This window comes from Lipophrys pholis, assembly GCF_963383615.2.
Source record: "Lipophrys pholis genome assembly, chromosome: 11".
Classification (NCBI taxonomy): Eukaryota; Metazoa; Chordata; class Actinopteri; order Blenniiformes; family Blenniidae; genus Lipophrys; species Lipophrys pholis.
Window position 1 is genome coordinate 17,116,218 of NC_137631.1, and position 6,000 is coordinate 17,122,217.

The 6,000-nt window shown below is 42.0% G+C and overlaps 1 protein-coding gene across 1 annotated transcript in view; it reads right to left on the reverse strand.

Annotated features, from left to right (window-relative positions):
- sema3d (sema domain, immunoglobulin domain (Ig), short basic domain, secreted, (semaphorin) 3D) overlaps positions 1–5,086 on the reverse strand; it is a 31,765-nt gene extending 26,679 nt beyond the window's left edge. The window contains exon 1 of the mRNA XM_080475421.1: positions 4,806–5,086. The gene's annotated coding sequence lies outside the window, so the exon portion shown is untranslated. The remainder of the gene's footprint in view (positions 1–4,805) is intronic.
- Between the last annotated feature and the right edge of the window lie 914 nt (positions 5,087–6,000).

The following is a 6,000-nucleotide window of genomic DNA, read 5'->3' on the forward strand; positions in this document are numbered from 1 at the left end:
AGGAGAATGTAGATAGAAAAAAAACCCACCCCATCTATTGATAACAATAGCACATGCACTGAAGCAGGGAAAGGTTAGCAAGCATTCAGTACGCCATCAGTCTGTCATTACTTTGGAAAGTGAGAATAATAGAGACGAGAAAAAAGAGCAAGTGCGAGGTGAGAAAGAGGAGAAACAGACAGCTAGTGCCATGTGGGTTAAGCCAACACCACTATTTCCTGCCGGCGAGAGTCCCTGTTGTCTTTGGCGGCGTGGCCAGCGCACAGCGCAGGGGGTGATGGGAAACAATCCTGATAGAGATGGTGACAGATTTAAAGCGAGCAGCCAAGTGGCGCTGGCCTTTGATCTCACACCGATACATACCATCTATTAAGTGTCACCACTTTAAATTTACTGGCTCTTCCAGTTTGGGCTCAGCAAAGAATTCATGAGGCATAAAACATTAACTCATCAGCACCCATTAATTTAAATGCTGAATCTAGAGATTAGGAGACAATATAACACACTTAAAGTAGATGAACTTTAAAAGCTCAAATGATGGAACATTACTCCCAGCAGAAGTAGAGAAAGAAGCAGATGGCGAAGAAGTGCTCCTGCCATGGGCATTCTTGCATCGAGACCACCCCTAATGAGGCATTTAGCAACACCCAGGTGCCCTGTAGAGTACACCATTATCAAACCCCTCCATCTCCACAGGACAGAGTGCATTAGCACAGCTATTTGTCTTTATTCCCTGACCACAGGCACTGACCTGGCAGAACAACATAGGTAATTGTTTCTAGCTCTCGAGACATTAGTTGTTATTTTTGGAAAGTCAATCATCTTTTTTTAGCCGTGCATTTAAGCAAGCATGTGAGTCCCCCGTGAGTCTGTGTGAGTTCATGTCTCATAAGGAAAATACAGGATCGCCACCGGGTCACACCGTTTGTGTTTTCACAAAATACAAACTATAAAGCGTATACAAGGAGCATTAAATTTTAACAAGTGTTCTGTGTTGCTATAACTCAGTCATTGATGGCAAAGAAAGAAACATAACATTGTTCCAGTACAGACAACCACTCTTACTCTTCCTTTTTATGTCACGGCACTGTAATATAATGAACCATTTACTTTGAAGAAAGGGTCATTTATTTCTCTTTCAATAGCAAGCTAGAAGACTTCACGAACAATATAAATTAACACTGTCTGCTCCACATACTGAAGGTGTTCATAAACCTCATCCAAGGGGTTCAACCTGTATATCCTCCGACTCCAGTTAAACTGTTTTCCTTTACAATATCAACACCGCACACACACTTGGTGCAGTTCTCACTCTGTTTACCTGTATCCTGGGAATGAGCTTAGTGAAGAACAAAAAAATTATATGATACAGTCCACGACAAGGATGATGTGCAATTTCACTCACAAGCTTGAGAAACTATACTGGACCAAGATCAAAACGTTTAAAGTATAACCTGCTTATTTTTCGCTGTGGTTAATCTGGTTACAAAGTAAATATCAGGGCTGCAAATGGGGGGGGGGGGGGGGGGGGGGTTCAACCACGAACAATAACACCACCTTATCTGCCTGAAACACTGTATCTGTCACCGCAGCATGTGTATCCCTTGGGAAATTACATATCACTTTAAAAATGCAAAATAAATTGCTAGAACACACACACACACACACACACACACACACACACACACACACACACACACACACACACACACACACACACACACACACACACACACACACACACACACACACACACACACACACACACACACACACACACACACACACACACACAAAATGTAATCACTGAAACATGGTGATGGAGACATAGATGGGCTTTGAAGTTGAAAACACTGCAGTAAATTAGCTGTAAATAATGAATGAACTCATAGTACAAAACGTTTTGGCTGAAGATATTCAATACCTCTCCATGGACCACTAGATTATTTGATTCAGAGCCGCTCAGAAAGTCTGTATTTCCTGTAACCATTTACCTTCTAATAAATCCAATAAATCATTATATGGCTGCTTGAAGAAGACCTCTCTCAGACAGCAACATCAGTAGGCTCCTGACAGTTAAAGAGTTCATGTGAGGATTTCTATAAATGCTACACTTTGCACTGTGTAAACAAGTTCAAAGAACCACTTTAAGAAATAACAAACATTGCATAGCAATTATACTTGGCTGGAAACCACTATGTATGAAATCTGTGAATGGCAATGCCCAGATGGGTGACATTCCACAGGAATTCCTTCCGTTTTGGATGAGAAAAGTATGTCTGTGGGGAAAACCAAAGGAGATGGATAAAATTCCAACCCTGAGGTCGTCTGTCCACTTTGTGTCCGTCCCTGTGGCGTTATCTCAAAACACTGGTAACAAAATACAACAGGAGACGGCTCATATGGTAACCCAACATACCAAGCCAGACAATAATGCGTGTGCACCTTTTAATAAAGACTTACTTTGTGTTTTATGTTTCTGTTAAATCCTCCATACATCAACAATGGAAGACCAAAGGCAACTGGAACGGTGCCAGCTTAGGTCTGCTGTCACACACAGGGGTTAATGGAAAGGTGGGTGAGAGGGAGGGGTGGGACGTGATACCTGATCTGTTGTTTAAGTCTTCAATAGGCAAGATGGAAACAGGAAAGCACAGGGTGGAAACAAAGTCGATCGACATTCAAAACAGAGAGCAAGCCATGTAACTGAGAAAGCGAAATGCAGGTTGTTTTGTTGGCAACAGACAACAAAACCAGAAGCTGTACTCACACTGAACTTGGCATGACCCCGCTGTGCAATTCTGAATGAGAATATGCATGTATGTGTGCATGTAAGCTAATACCTTCCTGAGGTAGGAGATGGAAGCAATAAGGCATGAAAAGAGTGACTGACAGTCGTAAGTGCTCTCACTTTTCTCCTGATGGCCCGAGGAGACGGGGGTACATCCGTGTATGCTATGCAACGGCTCCTCTCAAGAGCATTGCAGTCAACTACCAACTTATGAAGCAACTCTATTGTTCAGTGCGAGTGGTGGGAACATTAGTTGACATGCAGTTTCACTTCACATCAGGCTCAGCACCGTTCATTTACACAGTGATTATGCAGAGGGTCCACAGAGCTGCAGGGCAGGCAAACCCAGCCGGGGCTGTCTGTCTGCAAGTCATTGGCACCTAGCTGCTGTAGTCTCTCTAAACATACTAACATCAAGACCGCAGTAAATGCGACCTAGTTGTGCTGAAGGATACTGGAAACATGACCATATTAGGCAAGGTTTGTGAGCAGCGTGGCTAAAAGTATGTTTTAATAACACTTTCCTGCAAAAAAAAAAAAAAAAACCTGTTGAGGTCAGAGACAGCATCTCCATTTAATTTTTGACCCTTCATCACCACTGTGGAAAAAAAACCTTGGCATCAACAGCTCAACACTGTCACGGAGGACAGCAATGGTGCGATGAGCCGTTAACACAGATTGATGCTATGAGGAGTTGAGTAATGTCGGATCAGTCCAGACACATCACACAGACCAAGAGTGAAATTTAACACAGAGGAGGGACATAGGGTTAGAGCTATGTGGGTTCGAAATCACTAATATAGTGAACAATGACACATATTCAACCAAGACTATTGACTCGGCCCAACATTTTTTTTTTTTTAGAAGCCACTCACAGCAGAGATCTCTCAGAAAGAAGGCTCTCAGCAAGCTGAGATTTCAGCAATAGTCTTTAGCCTACATCCTCAGCCGAATAACCTGGGACTGACTGTGTATACAAGCACTCTGTAATAAGTATGCTGGGCACCATCTTTGTGACGCAACACTTGGACACTGTTTAGAAGAGAAACTCTTACAACATTTTCAGAGTCCTTTTTCTATGGCCTGAAGCAGAAATCATTTATTCACCCAGTCATGTTGATCGAAATCCCTGAAACACGCTGACATGCTGCCTGAGAAATCAATACACACACATCTTACCCTCACTCTGCCTCTCTTCATTAGCTTCTCTGCCTCTCAAACAACACCCCCACCCACCACAGCTCCTTGTAGGGAGTTAGATTAAAAAATAATAATATTATTAAAAAAAACTTAAGCACAGTAAGTGAAGAGAGGGTCATTGAAACTACATAACTCTCAAAATCATTACAAAACTTTTTTACCTGCTTTCCCTTGTGGCTGCACAGTGAATCCAAAGTACTTTGTAGAAAACCACTACAACAGCTTCAATACTTAGAACAAAATAGTAATTGCCTGGAAAAACTGTCAGGACACAGAACAAACACCTTTGGTACGAATTTGGTTCTGCTGCTGTCACTTTAATGACAATTGGATCAATCAGACAATAAGAAACTGATGCTGCATTGATTTAGACAGGCACACTTTTACTTTAAACAGTTTAAATATTTATCATCAGTTGAATAATAACTTCCAAGTCACTGCTCTCTAGGGAACGCATGCGCAATTAATCATATTTTTACATTTCTATAGAATTAAGAGGGGGGTGAGAGTACGCGTGTCATGTGGCGTGACAACCTTCATCTTAAACTCATATTTCAGAATACCTTAGATAGATAGATTTGTGTATTTCATATTGGAATGTCGTTTGCAAAGCTCTAATTAATTAACGAAAACAATCTTCAAAGCAGATCGTGTGAAAGCGTGTCAAAATTATGCATATTAGAAGAAAATAGGCGGAAAAACCTTCAAGTCACAGGTTTTCTTCACCCTCCCAATCAAACTTTCAGTACAACGTTTAGACAACTGGTTTCAACTTCACAGTGAATTAAGTGCAGGATTGCGCGTCTCGACTCACCTGCTTGCGCACTCAACTCCGTCTCCTCTCACGTGCGCCACATGCTGTGGGGACTCAAAGTTACCCAGTGCAAGAAGTCAAACACGTTATGGACAAACTTTCCACAGATACTTCCACTCTTCTTAATGTTTCCTGAACGGAAACTTCCGCTGTTGAACTCTTCGCGCACAGTTTGTGTGTGTGTGCGTGTGTGCGTAAAAAGAGGCTGGTTATGGTGCGGCTGTTCGCCCCGGGAAAGACAGAGAGCAAACTCTGTTTCCCCTGCTGTTGCTGCTGCTGCTGCTGCTGCTGCTGGAGGGGAGGGGCCCTTAGCATCTGTACCGTTGCCAGCCAGGCCACAGTTATTTGTTACTGCGTATTTTCAACTTCACCCCTTGAAAACTATCTTAATAGCTCATTAATTTCAGGGTTTTTTTATTTTCTTTTACGCATTCGTGTTTTATGTCTGAATGAAATTGATGCATATGTGTGGAGTTTACATGTTCTCTATGTGCATGCAACTTTTGAAGTATCCCATAGGTGTGAAAGTGAGTGTGATTGTTTGTCTGGCTGTGTTTGCACTGGACAAACAGCAATAACTGAGCTGTATGAGTGCTCATTGGCCACATGTAATATGAAGGTATCAAGGGAAAGAAAGAAAGAAAGAAAGAAAGATAAAGATGTATAAAGTCTGTTCTTTGTAGACATTTGTAAAATCTGAACAAAAGCTGCTTTTTTACCGAAAAAAGAGCTTCTCCCCATAAAGCAGTATCACGTCCTCCTGACCTGCCTTCACTGTTGATAGAAAGGAAGTGACAGTTCTCATCCCAGCCTCAGGCGCACATGTGACTGATTAAACCTGCCAACAAACAAGTTAAACTGCAGTAAACTGTCATTTTAGTCAATTTATGTGTTGTGTGTCACCAGATCAGTCATGTTATGATCCTTTAGGGGAATTTTGGGACCAATGAGCTCTCGGCTTCTTCAAGAACCTGGTAGTGATCTTCCTCAAGGACATGTTTTGATAGTGAGGTGTCAACAATGTTTGCAGTCACATCTGAAAACAATAACTAATGACTTGTTGTGAATGAGGCTGTTTACATGAACATGGTAATATGAAATTCGAAAGCAAGCATACTTTATTGATCCCCTTTGAAACTATCCTCCTCATAGCCATCCTTAACTAATTAAATGGGAGGGGCAGTGGGGTCAAGGG